Source organism: Phyllostomus hastatus, unplaced genomic scaffold (genome assembly GCF_019186645.2).
Source record: "Phyllostomus hastatus isolate PE091 unplaced genomic scaffold, TTU_PhHast_1.1 phas_contig_329, whole genome shotgun sequence".
NCBI lineage: Eukaryota > Metazoa > Chordata > Mammalia > Chiroptera > Phyllostomidae > Phyllostomus > Phyllostomus hastatus.
In genome coordinates, this window is record NW_025333854.1 from 437,184 (window position 1) to 452,461 (window position 15,278).

At 62.8% G+C, this 15,278-nt stretch overlaps 1 long non-coding RNA gene and 1 pseudogene across 1 annotated transcript; both read right to left on the minus strand.

Annotated features, from left to right (window-relative positions):
* Window positions 1-5,049: 5,049 nt before the first annotated feature.
* Window positions 5,050-9,669, minus strand: LOC123819530. Its single transcript, XR_006785819.1, has 3 exons — window positions 9,326-9,669; window positions 9,116-9,242; window positions 5,050-7,057 (listed from the first exon to the last, which is right to left on the minus strand). It is a non-coding gene; the product is annotated as an uncharacterized LOC123819530 (long non-coding RNA).
* Window positions 9,670-14,157: 4,488 nt separating this feature from the next.
* On the minus strand, window positions 14,158-14,258 carry LOC123819566 (annotated as a pseudogene).
* Window positions 14,259-15,278: the final 1,020 nt, after the last annotated feature.

Sequence of the window (15,278 nt, forward strand, 5' to 3'; positions counted from 1 at the left end):
TCGTCCGCCTTCTCATCTCACGGCCCGTGAGCGACTTGCTTGTATCGTCAGCACACGAAAAACTACGTTTTCGCTGATAAGACAAACAAACAAAAAATAGGTATAGTTTTGAGTCACCCACGCCAGAAGGCTACCGTTGTGCTGGCTGTTTGCTTTTCTACGTGACAACCTGAGGGAAGAGAGGTCGGCGCCCGGGACTAAACAGTCACGTGCCGCCTGCTGCAAAACCTCTGGCGCCTCGCCGGTGGGAAAGGGTGTTCTACGTGCTAATCAATCATAAGTCAGCAAACACGCAGACATCTGGTGTTCGACACACTTTCCGCCTCTGCCGGCCACCCGACAGGCTCGGACCAGCCCAGGGGCAGCCCGGCAGGCCTGGCCCGCCCAGCCCCTAGCTGTGGGGGGCACAGGGGGCGTTCGTCTTCCCCGGGGTCTCCAGAAGGACGAGAAGAAGCTGGGGGTCTTCCCTGTGCGCAGCCCGAAGTGAGCCACGTAAAACAGACGCGAACTGCACTGATGCGCACCGGGCGCTGACGGAGCGATCACAGAAAATCTGTTCCCCCAACTACCCCGTGCGAGCACCCAGCAATCCACCGGCTCTCGGCGCGCGCCGTTCTCGGGCTTCTTTCACGGCTCGTTCTGAGTGTGACGACTCAGACCACACTCCTCCGCAGAACACTGGGTTAAAACCAATGAGAGCAGCAGCATGGCAGAGAGAGTGGTTGTGTCAGGCTCTTGCTCAGACGTGCACAAGGCAAACGCAGCCCGAGCGTGAGCCGGGCAGAACTAACGACAGGCCTCCGGCCAGCCCCGCGAGCGCCAAGGAGAGCGGCTCCCAGAGGCCGTCCAGCTCGCGCTCCGGCCGGGCCCCTGCCCGGAAGGACTCCGGAGGACGGTCCCACGTGAGAGCTTCCCGCCCCCAGAGGCGGGAGAAAGCCGGTGCCCGGCCTTTCACGGCCTGTTCCGCTCAGTCGCTGCCCGAGACCTGTTTGTGCTGCGAGGGCCTGAGTCGGGACACTTCCTGTGAGAGGCACGTGTGTGTGTGAGTGTGTGTGTGTGTGTGTGTGTGTGTGTGTGCGGGTACGTGTGTGTGAGAGACAGACCCACGGGGGAGGGCCGGGGTGGGGGGGGCGGGTTCCTCTCGTTGGAAGAAAGGACACACAGAGCGTCTGCAGAGATGGTTACTCCCGGCGTCGCCCCGCACAGGTGCGGGCGGAGCGGGGTCCAGCGGGCGAGCTCTAGAGGCTTCCGAGGGGCACGTGGCAGCTCCCACAGGGGAACCCTCCCGGGGACGCCCACATGGCAGTGGCCGGCAGCTCAGGGCGGCTGCTCCGTCCGTCCCCCAATGGCCGTGACTTGCAGGTGACACGGGCCTCCCAGCGTCGGTGGCCTCGCTGCCTTCCCGCGGGGCCGAGAGCCCCTCCCCCGCCCGCACCGCCAGGCTGTCCCCGCAGCCCCCTCCCCGGGCACGACCCAGCGGCCCACCCAGCTCGTCTGCGCGACCTCCCGTGCGCCCCTAAATGCGCCGCCACCTGGGGGCGAAGACCGGCAGCGACCACCGACCCCCAGCGAAGGGCTTGGGAGCAGGTAGCCGGTCGTTGGGGTGAGGCTGCTCCTTCGAAGAGGACCTTCAGGGACCGCGGCCACTAGCTGCGCCGACTTCCGCAAACCAAGTCTCCGGAGAACGAAGCCACAGGCCCCCGAGACGGAGGACCCCACACCGCCGAGCGCAGGGCGGAGCGGAGTCTGCCCGTTCTGGAACTCGGCCCCGGCACGGCCCCGCGCACGGGCCTCCTCCGGGCCGCCGTGGTGACACTCCCGCCGCCGCGCGTCTCGGGGGTCTGGAGAGCCACGCGGGGCGCACTGGGCTGTGCAGTGTTTCGGGTCAGGGTCAGGGGTCAGGGTCAGGGACCGTGTGCGACTCACGAGACGAGACGGGAGCCTGCTCACGAGAAACGCCGCCGGCTCAAGGCCGACTTGGTCTCGGAAGAGGAGGGCGGTTTTGAGCCCTGTCCCGCGCGGCGTCAGGTTCAGGGTGAGCCGAGCCGGCGGGCGCAGCGCGCAGAGCGAGGCGCAGCGGGGCGGGGCGCGGCGGGTGGTGGGCGGCCCCCATCGCCCCCATCGAGTGCATGGCAGCCCCGGGCTCACGCGCACGCTGCCTCCTCGCGCACTGCGTTAGCACAGGAAGGGTTTGTGCCGCATACGTCAGTGTAAATATTGTTGTACTTGGTTTTTCTAAACCACCGAACTGAGCCCGTTGCCTCTTTGTCCTGAGATTTCTTCTCGCAGATCCAACACCAGCGAGGCGAGCTCTAGCGTTGCTCCCTTGGATCTGATTTAACTTTGACAAAACTCCAAGTATGACGATTAATATCGCAGAGAGAGCTGTTTTTAAATCCTGGGAGACATAATTTATATTTAGGGCTATCTTCCCGTCCCAGTAAGTATAATCTACTGTTTCCCCAACCAGACACTGGGGAAAATAGTTTCGAAATCACTTAATTAGAGGAAGGAAAAGACCACACACTGAGAAACAGTCTTCCCATTTTTTTAGGTGTTCACAGCTCAGCTGGAAACTGCCAAAAAGCCAGGCGCGTGTGTAAAACTCTGCACAGACTGGCGCCCCGCGGCGCCACAAGGAGCCAGGCCATCCGACACCTCACGTGCACGCGGCACTGGGTGGATGACAGGACCCGCCGAGGAGGGCACACGCCTGCTCTCAGCTCCGTTCCCGAGGAGTCCTCTGGCGGGCGGACAGAGAGCGTGCGTGCACTGCCGGCCCCAGGACGGGTAAGGACCGCAAGGGACTCTGCCAGGGGTCGAGACGGGGCGTCTTCGAAAGCTCACGAGTAATCTGGGTGGTTACTCGTTTCCTCGTTTCAAGAAGAACCTCGTCTCATGTTCCAGGGCTGCTGGGAACGTGGGCAGGAGACAATTTCCCAAAGCCAAGTGACCGCGAGAACAAAGGCGGCTGCCGAGACCACCGCCGTGCTGAGAGGCCACCGCCGTGCCGGGCGGAGGGCGTTGGCGTGCCCTCCCAGCCCCGAGGGCCTTCACCAGCGCAGACGTGGTTCTCACTGCCCCCAACTGCCCCGGGTTCCAGCCGCTTCCCCGCCTCCTGGGAGTTGTGTGGGGCCGCCCTCCGTCACCCCTGCGACGGAGGAGGGCACACCCACGTGCCCAACAAGCGGACGGCAGGGGATACATGGACATCGCTTTGCTACAAACACCCTTGCCACCCACCCCAAAACACCGGGTTAGTTTCTGAATTGTTCTGTTGCAAACACAGAATTATGCCCCGGCTGGCGTGGCTCAGTGGACTGAGCGCTGCCTGCGAAGCAAGGGTCGCTGGTTCGATTCCCAGCCAGGGCACAGGCCTGGGTTACAGGCCAGGTCCCCAGTGGGGGGCACTCAAGAGGCAGCCACACAATGATGTTTCTCTCCCTTTCTCCCTTCCCCTCTGTCTAAAAATAAATAAAATCTTTAAGGAAAGGCGTCCGTCTCTGCTCTTGCCGTGTCCACTCTGCACACAGCAGACAACCCTGCAGGAGACCCTCGGGGGTGGGGGGACTCGAGGTGGACGACCAGCCAGCGGCTGCCCTCACGGCCGAGCAGGAAGCAGCCGCCAGGCCACTCATGCACCCCGACACGAGACTCGAGCGTGACCAAGTTACTGTCCATTAGGGTCGATGCGGGCTCACGGCCGTCTGGGAGACAGCGGCAGGAAGAGGCCGCTACCCGCCGAACCGCGGGGGCCACTCGCACGCGATGAGGAAGCCGCTCTTCTCCAGCCGCGGGGCTGGCGTTCACAGTGGAACCACGCACAGGCGGGGTCACCGGAGTTCGGGGGCTGCCGAGCTGGCTGCCGGTCCAGGCTGTGAAGGGCCCGTGGACCCCGCCTGGCCGATCGGTTCAGTGGGACCGGCTTTCTGGGTCCCGGGACGGCGCCCTGCACACCGGGGCTCCGGCCGTCCTCCCGCCTGCAGGGCACTGAGGAAACGCGGCCCCACCGGGCGCCGGAGGCCGAAGGAGAGTGCAGGGGTGGACCCCACCCGCACCCCCACCGGTGCCCCGCCCCACGGCAGGGACACGGCCTCCCCCTGTCCTCCCCCCTCCCACGAACTCCACCTCCCCTGTCCGTTCGGGAGGGTCTGCCGTGCACGTGCGCCGGCACCAGCCGGGGACGCGGCAGGAAGCGGCTCTGCTCTGCAGAGGCAGCGACCGGGAAGCACTGTGGGAACTAGAGGTGCTCCAAAATGCCGAGTCCGCGGAAACGACGACAGAATCACAGAGAAGCCAGGACAGGCCCAGGAGGCGTCCTCACGCTCTCGGCCACCGGCAGGCTCCTGCGTGGTAGGGCTGCAGCTTGCGGCTCTGTCAGCCCTGGGGGGCGGGGGAGGGGGCCAAGCTCCCGGTCTGTGCCAATTGCGTGCAGCACTGCCTCCCGCTGCCCACTCCAGGGCCAGTGAGCAGGCTGGCCGAGCCCCCCGAGCTGCTATGTACCCACCTGGGCTGCTCGCTAACCCGAGTAGGATTTGCAAGGCCCCCCCCCGCACCCAAGGAAGGGGGCCCATCCGGGGCTCTGAATCGGCTGGAATCTGTGGGGATTCGGATGTGCCTGCCCCAGTCCACCCTCAAAGACTGAGAGACGTTCTCCTGGTTAAGCTCAAGCTGGACCCGCCTCCGTGACCAGCCCTGACCCAGCCCCTGCTCCAGCCCGCAGCCCACGGCAGATGCGGTTTCCCTCCCAGGGCAATGGCCAGACACAAGCCCTGAGCCCGGGAGACCCCGAATCCTGAAGGGACGGCATGGGGGTGGTTGGAAGCTTCCCCTTCTCCCCCTCGGGAGAAGGGCCCTTGTGTCTGGCCACAGAGAAGGGTGGGGATGGGCCCTGGGCCAGTGCCAGGCTGGGGACGGCCACCGGTGCCCCAAGGGACAAGCACAGACAGAAAGTATTTAGAATGTCGTGGCGGTTTAACAGAGAGATTTTATACCTGTTTATTGTAACAATAAAATATCAGGGCTTCTATTTTATGTCTTTATTTCTTTTTCTGATCATTTTTCCTAGACTTTACAGAGGTGCCAGCCCACAGTTGACTGGGCAGTGAGAGGGAAGGGCCCTTCAGACCAGCAGACACCCAGCTGCTCTCTCAGTCCCGCGGACGGGCTCTGGACACGGTAAATTCGGAAGGTGTCGCCCTTCCCCGCCAGTCCCCGTGAGTCTGCCCGCTGTCGGCGGTCGGCTGGTGACGCGTCCAGGTCTTCGGAGAAGCAGCTCGGACAGGCTTAGAGATGAAAGAGATTTGGGGGTGGGGGGGTGCAAGGAGGGGAAATGGGGCCAGGAAAGCTGCGGGGACAGGGGGAGGGGACATTAACTTGCAGTGCGGGGCTGACCCCGGGGAGGAAGGAAGGAGGGAGGGAGGGGAGCAGGGGCTTGGACCCGTTGCATTTGCAAGAAAACTCAGCAAGGCCAGTGTGGAGTCCTCCTCGGCCCACGTCGCCGGTCCAAGGCGCCCCTGCGTCCCCGGGACGGACCTGCCTCAGTGTCCGGGTCGGTTAGCCCCGTCTGGGAACCGCCCCGGGGAGGCAGCTCTGGGCACAAACCCACGGGGGCGCGTTGCGGGCGGAGCAGACAGGCATCGGGAGACCTGAGGGGCACGTGTCCACGGCCACCACCCTCCCGGGCCCCGCTGCTCCCCCAGTGGGAGCGACCTCCTTTCTCCGATGGGTGAGGAGCCGTGTGGTGCGGTTCACGCATTGGGCCCCCCTCCCCCGCTTACTCGCCGCTCTGAGTGCACCTGGCACCTGGCTGGGTGCCTGCGGGCAGGACCCCGGCCTCAGACCAGAAGGTCGTGCCCCTTCCGTGAGCGACCAGACTTTTGTGCAACGAGCTAGGTGCCCGCTGGGACCTCAGCACTTTGTGGGTTTGGGAGCAGCTGCCTCATCACAACTGCATCCACCTCCGTGTTCAGTGTCTGACCTTCCGTCCTGGCTGGCCGTCTGCCGGGAGCTCAGGGAGCAGCGTGGTCGGTCACTGGCTCTGCCGACCACCCAGTGCCCGGGCGGGTGGGAGCTCATCCACCCCGAACGCCCACGTCACCCTCAGACCCTGAACGCACGACCCCTGCGACGTGCTCTCCTCTGCCGACGACGTCGCTGCCGCTGACCAGCCCGGCCGCCGACTCGGAAGCACCAGCCCGCACCCCGCAGGGAGCCGCTTGCGTGGAAGACGGACACCCGCCACCGAACGCCCACAAGGAACAACAGACACGCTCCGGCTTCTCGAGGAAGCGGGGCAGGCGCGCCGTGAGACTCTCCCCGGGCAGGCCCTCCAGGGCGGGCGAAGGTCTCCCCGGGCCACCCACCGGGCCTGGAAACTAGGAGAGAGTTTCCCTCATAGGAGGGGCCGTTCGCTGTGTTGTGAGGGCCCAGACCTCACCCGCTGAGAGGTTACAGTGGAGCCAACCTGCCAGGGCTCAAGGGCACCGTTCCAGTGCCCCCACCTTGCACCCAGAGGTCCCGAGGGGGCGGGGTCCCCGGGAAGCTCCCGTGTGGTCTGGTTGGGGCGGGGGGATGGGGGCGGAAGCAGGAAAACACCCGTGGGAGCTCAGGCATGGACCCAGCACAGAGAGCCTCCGGCCAGGCGGCCGTGGCTGGGCTCCTGGACCCCCAGGCCTCCCCGGACGGCCCCCGAGCCGCCCAGCAGAGGTTCGCACCACGAGGAACGTGACAAACACACGCAGAGTCTTGAGAACAGGAGCCCGGACGCCGTGCTCCCGTTTTAGTGGCAGAGGCCCCGGCAACAGTGCTCCGAGTGTCCGGCGCGGTCCGCCCGGCAGCGGCACCTGGAGGGCGTCCGGGACGCACTCCCAAGAGGGACCTCCCGGTCACCCGGGACCGGTCCGCTGTGAAGACTGGAAAGTGAAATGCGGCCCCGGCCGCCTCTGCCGTCCGCTCGGGGCCAGGCGGCGTTCAGAGGGCACACGGGACCCCGCGAGGAGCGGTGCAGCGCAGGTCCTCACACGGTCCGCTTCTCCGCGGGTCACGCACGGCCCAGCTGCACGGAAGGGGGGAAAAAGAAAGAAAAACCAAACATAGTTTATCAGATCTCGTCAGGACACAATGTTCCCATGAATCTAAATCAGTGAGAGAATGCTTTTAATGACCAGCAATTCACCCGAAAATCTGCATTTTCTTGGGCTAATTAGGATAATTGCTCGTAAATCATCCAGCTCCCAAACAGATATTTTGTTTGCCCGAGTGGATTCCTGTCCGAAGAGATGCTCATTAAATCCGGCGACCTAGAATTATCAGCGAAAACGCAGAGCCAGCGAGATAGGCTGCAGATGATAAAGTGCGGCCTTTTCTTCCCGGCCTTGACCCCTGCCCTGGTAAAAAACTGCCGCCCGCCCCCAGGACCTGCTCGTGCGAGGAGGCTCAGCCCAAGGGACGGGGGGCCTCACCGGCCTGCCCTGATGCCCGGGTGGACCGCGCACTCGCTGGGGCTCGGGCAGAGGCAGCCTCGCTCCCATGGCTGCGGGACACCCCACCCCACCGCCTACATCGTGACGGGAATCACTGAAGGAGATTCGTGCTTGGTCCTCCGAGACGGGGCTCGGCGTGGCATCGGTGCCGGTCGGTCGTGCGTGACTCCTGCACAGGCCGGCGTTCGGGCTGCCCCTGTGGGCACGGCACGGCCTCGCACGCCACGGGGACGCACACCCCAGTGGGACGGGGCGGGGTGTGTCTGCACACCCCAGTGGGACAGGGGCAGTGTGTGTCTGCAAGGACCACTTCGTCTTCCCAGCTGCACCACTTCCTTCTCACACGCTCTGCAGAAACGGGCAAGGTCACCTTCTCGTGTGGCATTGCGGCCAAGGTAGTTGTGGTTGCAGGCAGACAACTGACCGAGCATGAACATTGCACGCAGGGTGCCACCCCCTTCACCAGACGGGAAGCTGCACAGGAAGGAAGGGAGGGTGAGAAGCTAAGCAGAAGTCACTGAAGAGCAAAGCAGAAATCCCAAGTGAAATCTTCCACAAGTAGAATGCAACACGTATGTTAAAAACACGCCACAGCCAAGGGGGATTCACTCTAGGTGTGCCGCTGAGGACTGAGAGTGAAGACCAGCCGTGGTCACTCACCACATTGGGAAAACCAAAGGGAAAACGCCCTCTAATTACATCATTTGGCTCAGAAAAAGCATGTGACAAAGTGCAACACCCGTCAGTTATCAAAACCCTCAGTGTACTGGGAGTGGAGGGGTGCCTCCTTAGACTCATAACGAGCTTCAACACAGAAAGCTGTGGGCAACATCCCCGTAACGATGAGAAGCTGGATGTGTCCCGAATTCCCTCTAAAGTCAGGAATGAGACAAAGACGTGTGCTTGATCACTGACATTCCGCACATCCCGGAGGATCTGGCCACTGCAATAAGGCAAGAAAACACATCTACAGCGTATAGTTTGGAAAAGAGAAAAATAAAACTGTCTTTATTCACAGATAATATTATTGGCTATGTAGGAAAGTCTGAGGAATCTACTAAAAAAATTCTTGGAAGTAATAAGTGGATCCAGCAAAGTCACAGAATGCAAGATCAACACACAAAAATTAACTGATTGCATTACTATACTATATGCTGGCAACTAAAAAGTAGAAACCAAAATCAAAAACACGCACCATTTACAATTCCTACAAAAAAATTAAATTCTTAGGTGTCAACTTGATAAAAACCTGTGCAAGTTCGACATGATGGAAGTTATAAAATGTTGATGAAGAACTCAAAGAACATCTAAATACGTGGAGAGGTACGCCACATTCATGGGTTAGAAAAGTCACGGTAGCAAAGGGGTGAATTGTTCTGTTGGATCAAACAGATTCTGGTCTAAGTCTTAGGGAGCTGTTTTGTACGAATGCACAAGTTCATTCTAACATGCACTCAGGAATGGAGAGGCCCCGCAGCCCACACAGTTCCGTGCGGGGAAGAATGGGGGGGGCCCCACCCCCCAGCATTCAGGCGTCCTGCACAGGATGGTCGTCGAGACACTGGGGTCCCGAGGAGGCGGAAGACACAGAGCCCAGAGGGACAGGACGGAGGGGCCAGAATCACATCCACCTGAACACGGTCGATTCGCTCTCGACGAAGGAACAGCCAGATCACCGCCCTTCTCAGCAAACGGTGCTGGAGCGGAAGTGCAGCTTCTGCTACGGGCTACAGCACAGACCTTGGCCCGAGCCTCCACCTCGGACAGAAAATCAGTCCAAATGGATCATGGATTCAAATACAAAACCCAAGACTGCAAAACGCCAGCTCAAACTTCCTTACCTAAGTCAGAGAGCTCCGGGATGAAAATCGTGGCCTCCCCTCCATGCTTTTATTGTATCACGTTCATTCCGCACACCACGGCCTCTTTTCAAAGCAGAGAAAAGGCACCACATCCTGCCGGTAACCCGTGTGATCGCTGACGAGCGACCACATGTGAACCAAGTCGGCCGGGCGGGCTCCCACCCCGGAGGACGCAGGGCAGGTGCCCACCGAGAGGCACCACCGGGGTGGGCTAGAGGGCAGCCCCACCGCCGCGCTCCGCGTGACCCCGCAGAGCGGGCTGAGAAACCAGTCCCAGCGGGAAACCCACAGCCCGACGGCCCCCGTCAGCTGGACACGGGGGTGCATGATTCCAAACATAAGTCAGAGAGGGAATGGGGGACGATGAGCACCCCGAAATTTAAAAAACGGAGTCTGGAAACACACAGTGGAAGAAAACGGTGGTTCCAGGCAGCGTGCTCTCCACAGCACAGCCTGGGACAGACGGACGGACGGACAGAAGCTGCAGTTCGGCATCCAGGCTCCTTTCTCCAGGGTCACCTGCGTTCTGCCCCCCGAAACAGGTCACGGGCCGGCGCCGGGGCACCTGTCGCCGCAGGAGGGGGCCCTGCGTCACCGTCACGGCGCCACCAGCACTCACAGAAGACGTCCGGCTTCTCCTCCCCCGCATCGTCGCGGAAACGCCTTCAAGTCACTCCCCCCACCTTCCTCCCTGCTCCAGGAAAGAGAGAGAGAGAACCAGGGAGACTGCACGAGCGCTCTGCGTGCAGCGTCTACCGCCAGGTGGGAAGGAGGCCCAACAAAACAGAACACGTGGCCGCCGTGGAGCGGCCGCCCACGGCCCCCAGGCAGAGCGGCCGCTCCCAGTGCCCTGTGTGGAGGGTCGCCTGCGCTCTCCTCTCTGGTCGGCGTGCCCACCAGTGACACCGCCGTTCTGTCGTTCCGGACTCTCGGGTGTTTTCCCGGTGGACTGTCACCAGCAGGGGCAGGAGGGGGGTCTGTCGTTAAGGATGAGGTACTTCCTGCTGCAAGGGCACTCTGAGCTGGATTTTCTCGCCCACGCTGAGCCTGACAGATAGCCCCCCCTGCCCCCACCGCGAACCACTGCCCCCGCCCCCACCCGGGCCCTGGAGACCCACGAGGACACATCACACCCCGCCCCTTCCTTCCTGCCGGGGCCTTGGCTTCTCTGCCCCCCAACCCAGACTCCCCCCTCCCTCCCCCGAGCCCTGCCCTGGGCCCCTGCAACCTGGGGGCAAAACCTCTGCCCTCACCCAGCGGCCTCCTCTCTGACGCCGCCTCACAAGGGGACTGTCCTCCCCGGAGGCACCACGGCCTCAGCACCCTCCGCCCGGCGCGTGGTCTGCGGGAATCCGGGTTTCTATGGCCGTAACCTTGAACTCCCTCAGCCGTGGCCGTGACAGCCGCACTCCGCAGCCCGGGCCTCACCAAGGGCGTCTCCAAACTGACGCGCCCGGCACTGGAGCGTCCCCTTGTCCGGGGGGCTCTGGTCCCCACCTTCCCAGCAAATGCATTCAGGCTGTCCATGCGACCCTTCCGTCTTGGGCGTCTATTTTTATTTTCAGAATGAAACACTTGCCTTATTTTTAACCTTTAAACCAACGTTTGTCTCCCTCTAGGTGGGTTAAATCCGATCCGTCAATAAGGCGACACGGAGACTGGTTCACGTTCCAGATCCACCCTGTAAGGTGCACAAAACCACAAAGACGCGCCCAGCGGCCCCCGCAGTGAGGACGGTGGGGAAACGAGGGGGGGCCGGGCCAGTGCTGGAGCACCCCTTCCCGCCCGGTGTCCGCCGCCGCGGAAGCAGGTACCTGTTCCTGCAGCCCCTGCCTCCGTGGGGAACGACCTTCAATCCCGACTTCCCGTCTCAGGGGAAGGCACCGCCCCGCCCGCGCCCCTGCCCCCGCGCGCCGGAGCGGCCAGAGCAGCCGGAGCAGCGGCTGCCGGAGGAGCTCCCTCTGACCTCGCTTTCCTTCCTCGCCGTCTCTCTGGTCAAGAACCCAACTGAGTTTCCTGGACTCGGCCCCACGGGGGAGGAGGTCGGTCCTCTGGGGACAAGCTGAGAAACACAGTCAGGGGCCCTGGTCTGCTTTAAAAACGTTTACTCTCTCTTCCCTCTCTCTCTTCCTAACTCTCTTCCCCTGGAGGAAAGCGAACAACCCTGCAGGGCAGAGCGGAACGGGTCCGAGAAGTGTCCGGACCCCCGAGCGGATGGCGGGGGGGGCGGGGGGTGATGCGTTGGGAATGGAGCCATCTCTGAAGCTGCTCCGATCAGCTGCTCCGTTCGGGCGTCTTGCTCGAAGTCTGGGTGCAGCGTGGATCCTTCGCTCCACGAGCCGGAGATCCCCTCTCACCCGCTGGCCTTCGCTGGGGTAAAAACCGTACCCTCCTGCACACTGCCATCCGTCCGTCCGTCCACGCTGCTCTCCGGTCCCTGTCCCGACAGGTGGCGTGAGCCGCGGCTCAGACAGCTCTCCTCGGACGCCGTCCCTGTCCCGTCTGGCACTCGCGGGTTCTTCCGCCAACACCATCCTCCCCCACCACCCACCGCACGGACTCGCTCCCCACGCGCACCGGCTCACGGCTCACACAGACGCCCTCCCACCGCGCTGCGCCGAGCTCCAGACCAGCCACTCGGAAAGACAGGCTTACGCACTCGGGACCCAGACTATTCCGGGGCTGTGGGGGCTGTCTGGGAGGCTCACCCTAAAGTTTCTCTCCGGCACAGTGTTGAGAAACAGACACCCCCAAACCAGAGCATAAGCAGAACCTTACAAAGGTAGTCTGAGGGCAGCTTCCCGCCCTCGGACCGCCCGCCCCTGACCGCCCCTGACCGCCCCCGCGGGAGAGGAGTGTCCCCTCCCGAGGGTCTGACCTCGCAGACGCCCGGCACTCGGAGGAGACCCTGCGTGCCGTCCCTGTGCCACCTTCCTCATCGCGGAGAAAGACGGTGACGCGGGCGGGTGACTTCGCAGACCCAGGACTGGAATTCCAGGCTTCTCCCTCCAGCCCCGTGCCCTTTCCTGCATCTCAACACAATCTCCGCGTGTGGGAAAGTTTCATTCGCACCACCCCCCACCCCCCCCCCACCCCCCGAGAATGCGGTGAGGAATTCTAACCTCTCCCCACATGCATTTCAGCGGAAGCAGAGACGGACTGGGAGGGCCTGGGGGTAGGAGCAGGAGCCCTCCCCACCACTCCCAAGGGTGTGGCTTTGAGCCATCCCCCGGGGCCCCTAGAGAGCCGCCACCTGCAGCCCCTAGGGCACAAGTGACCACTCTGTCCCGTGCCCTCCTGCTGGGCGCTGTGTCCAACCGGCCTTCCTGGTGGCCTGGCCTCGGGCCCCGCCACCACGAGGGCCCTGGGCGGGGTCCCGGGCTCTGGAGGCTGTTTTTCCCCAGACGACCATCGGGGCAGGACCGACTGACACGTGAGGTGGGGACGGGGGAGAGACCCGCTCTGAGGGAAGAGGACAGGCTGCCGGCCCTGGCCCCCTGGTCGGAGAGGCCGCAGGCGCCACAGAACCACCTCTCAGGAGCAGGCGCCGTGACTCGCGTCCTCAGCGGCCCCCTCGGGCGGAACCCGCTCTCCCCTCAAACCTGTTTCCAGCTGCGGTCGGGGCCGCAGCTCCAAGTCTGACTCCAGGCCTCTGGGGGAAGCGGGCCCGGCCCTGGCCCCACACTCTGCCCCCGGTGACGGAGGGAGAGGGAGAACAGACAGAGGGTCTCGGGCCAGTGCAGCCCCCGTAGCCTGGGGTTCCGCGGGCCTCGGGGCCCTGGCCCTTAGCTTGGCCGCTGCAGACAAGGAAACGGGGAGAAGACGCCCTGTTCCAGGACCCGCACCCCAAGGAAGGCTCTGGCAGAAGCTCCTTCCTGGAGCAGGCGCTCGGGGAGACACTGAGCACCCGCGATGACCTCCCCGTGACATGTTAAATGTGAGTGAAACAAGGTGCGTTCGCCCAGGAACACGGATGTGAGCAGAGGCCCTGACCTCGGGCTCTGCAGCCTTGACAGCCCACCACTCTGATGGGGGGGGAGGGGGGGCAGCGTCCCGGGACCCCCGCAGAGCAGAAGAGGAGAGAGCAGCGCTTACTGCTTTGGGTTGTAGGTCAGAAAACCAAATTTTCGTGGCCAGTTGGAGGGAGCGGTCGGCTGATTAGAGATGCTAACGGATCAGCCGAAGGAATGGAGCTGACGGAACCCGGTACACGTGCAGGCCCATTGGAACCATCCCGCTAAACACGGAGGAAAAACACATGACTGCGTGTGCGGGCACGTGAGGGCTTTCGGCGGGCGCCCACGCCCAGGGCCGTTGCCCACCGGGCACTGCGGAGCCTGGAGCAGGAGTGTGCTCCCGAGGGTGACAGGGGTGGGCCTGGCCGGCCAGCCACCCAGAGGGGATTCTGAGGAGCCCGAGGCCACCGCAGCGCTGGGCCTGTGCCCGAGAGGCCGGCAGCCTCCCGGTGGGGGACAGGGGCAGACACCTGCCGTGGCCGCGTGTGAGTTCCCACAGCGGTGACAAGCCCTCACGGCCCAGACTGGCCCAGAATCCACTGCTGGGCTCAAGCCTGCAAGGAACAGCCCTTCCTCTCTCTTCTTATCTGAAGGAAACACAGGCCTCAGCCCACCTGGTGCCCCAGGGCCCGGCCGCCCCCTCCGTGTGCAGACGGAACCGGTGACACAGAGGAGCTCTGTTCTGGAAGCGTTCGGGGCATCAGCGCCAGATCAAGTTCAGCTTTCCCTGTCACTGATCTGTAATTCCGTGAGTTTTATGACCCCAGTTCCCTGCCTCGCGGCCAGATGTGGGGGAAACACTGTATCTTGAAGACAGGACCCGGAGCCGATACAAAATGTTCAACTGGTGAGAGCAGACGCTACACTTGATCTTAGCCAAAAGGCCGAGAAGCGATGGTATAAAATTTTAATATGTTCATCTGACTTAATACGCTAATGTCTGGAGAGAACACGCAGTAAACAGCACTCAGACGTGGCGCCGGCCTGGGCCCCCTGAGCCGGTGGGTAATGCGGCGAGAGCTTCGCTCCAGAACGTGAGTCAGGATTCCGGAGGCGTCCCCGGGGGCCGGCAGTCGCAAACACGGCGCATGCACGGAGGCGGTGAAGGCGAGCGCAGACCCCCCGGGAGAGAGGAGAGGCGTCTGCTCGTGGGCCCAGCGGGAGGGCCCAGCGGGAGCGCCCAGCGGGAGCGCCCAGCGGGAGGGCAGAGCTGCGCGAGACTCCGGAATCCAGTTCCAGCCCGCGCAGCGCGTCCCTCCTCGCGGGCCCCCTGGCGGCTACGCGCACGCACCGCGCAGACGCGGCACCACGACCGGAGCGCAGCGCAGCAACCGCAGCGCTGCATGGGGACGCGCCTACGGGGAGCCGACTCCCCGTTCGCTGGAGCGGGTCCCAGCTTCCCCCCCCCCGCCACCCCCCAACGCCCACCCCCGCCCCCGCAGTCAGGGGCCAACCCTCTCCGTGTCCCCTGCGGTCACCGCCAGCGGCCTGAGTCTTCCAAGGACGGGCTGAGTTCACTGCTGAGGTTGCAGAAATTAATGCCCAGTTCACCCAAACCACAGTTATATAATCAGGGCGATAACATCTGGTTATCACTCGGCGTAAAAAAAGGTTTTCCTGAACGTCTTGTTTTCTAGTAATTTTACAGGTAACGGCCAGCCTGTCCCCCAGAGTCTATATTTTTTGTTGCTGTTCAATCAAAATATAGGCGCTTCTTAAAGAAGCGACAAAAGCTCAAAAAAGCCTGCGTGTTGCAATCCAATAAATAAATAAATACAGATAAAAGCGTCATAAATTGATAACTCGGTTTCACTACGGGCCCTTGAAACCCCAAGCACGCCATAAACTAAGCATTGACCAACGGGAACACCTACGTGTCTGGGAAGGAAAAGAGTTATCGCAGCCCCAACACCTGC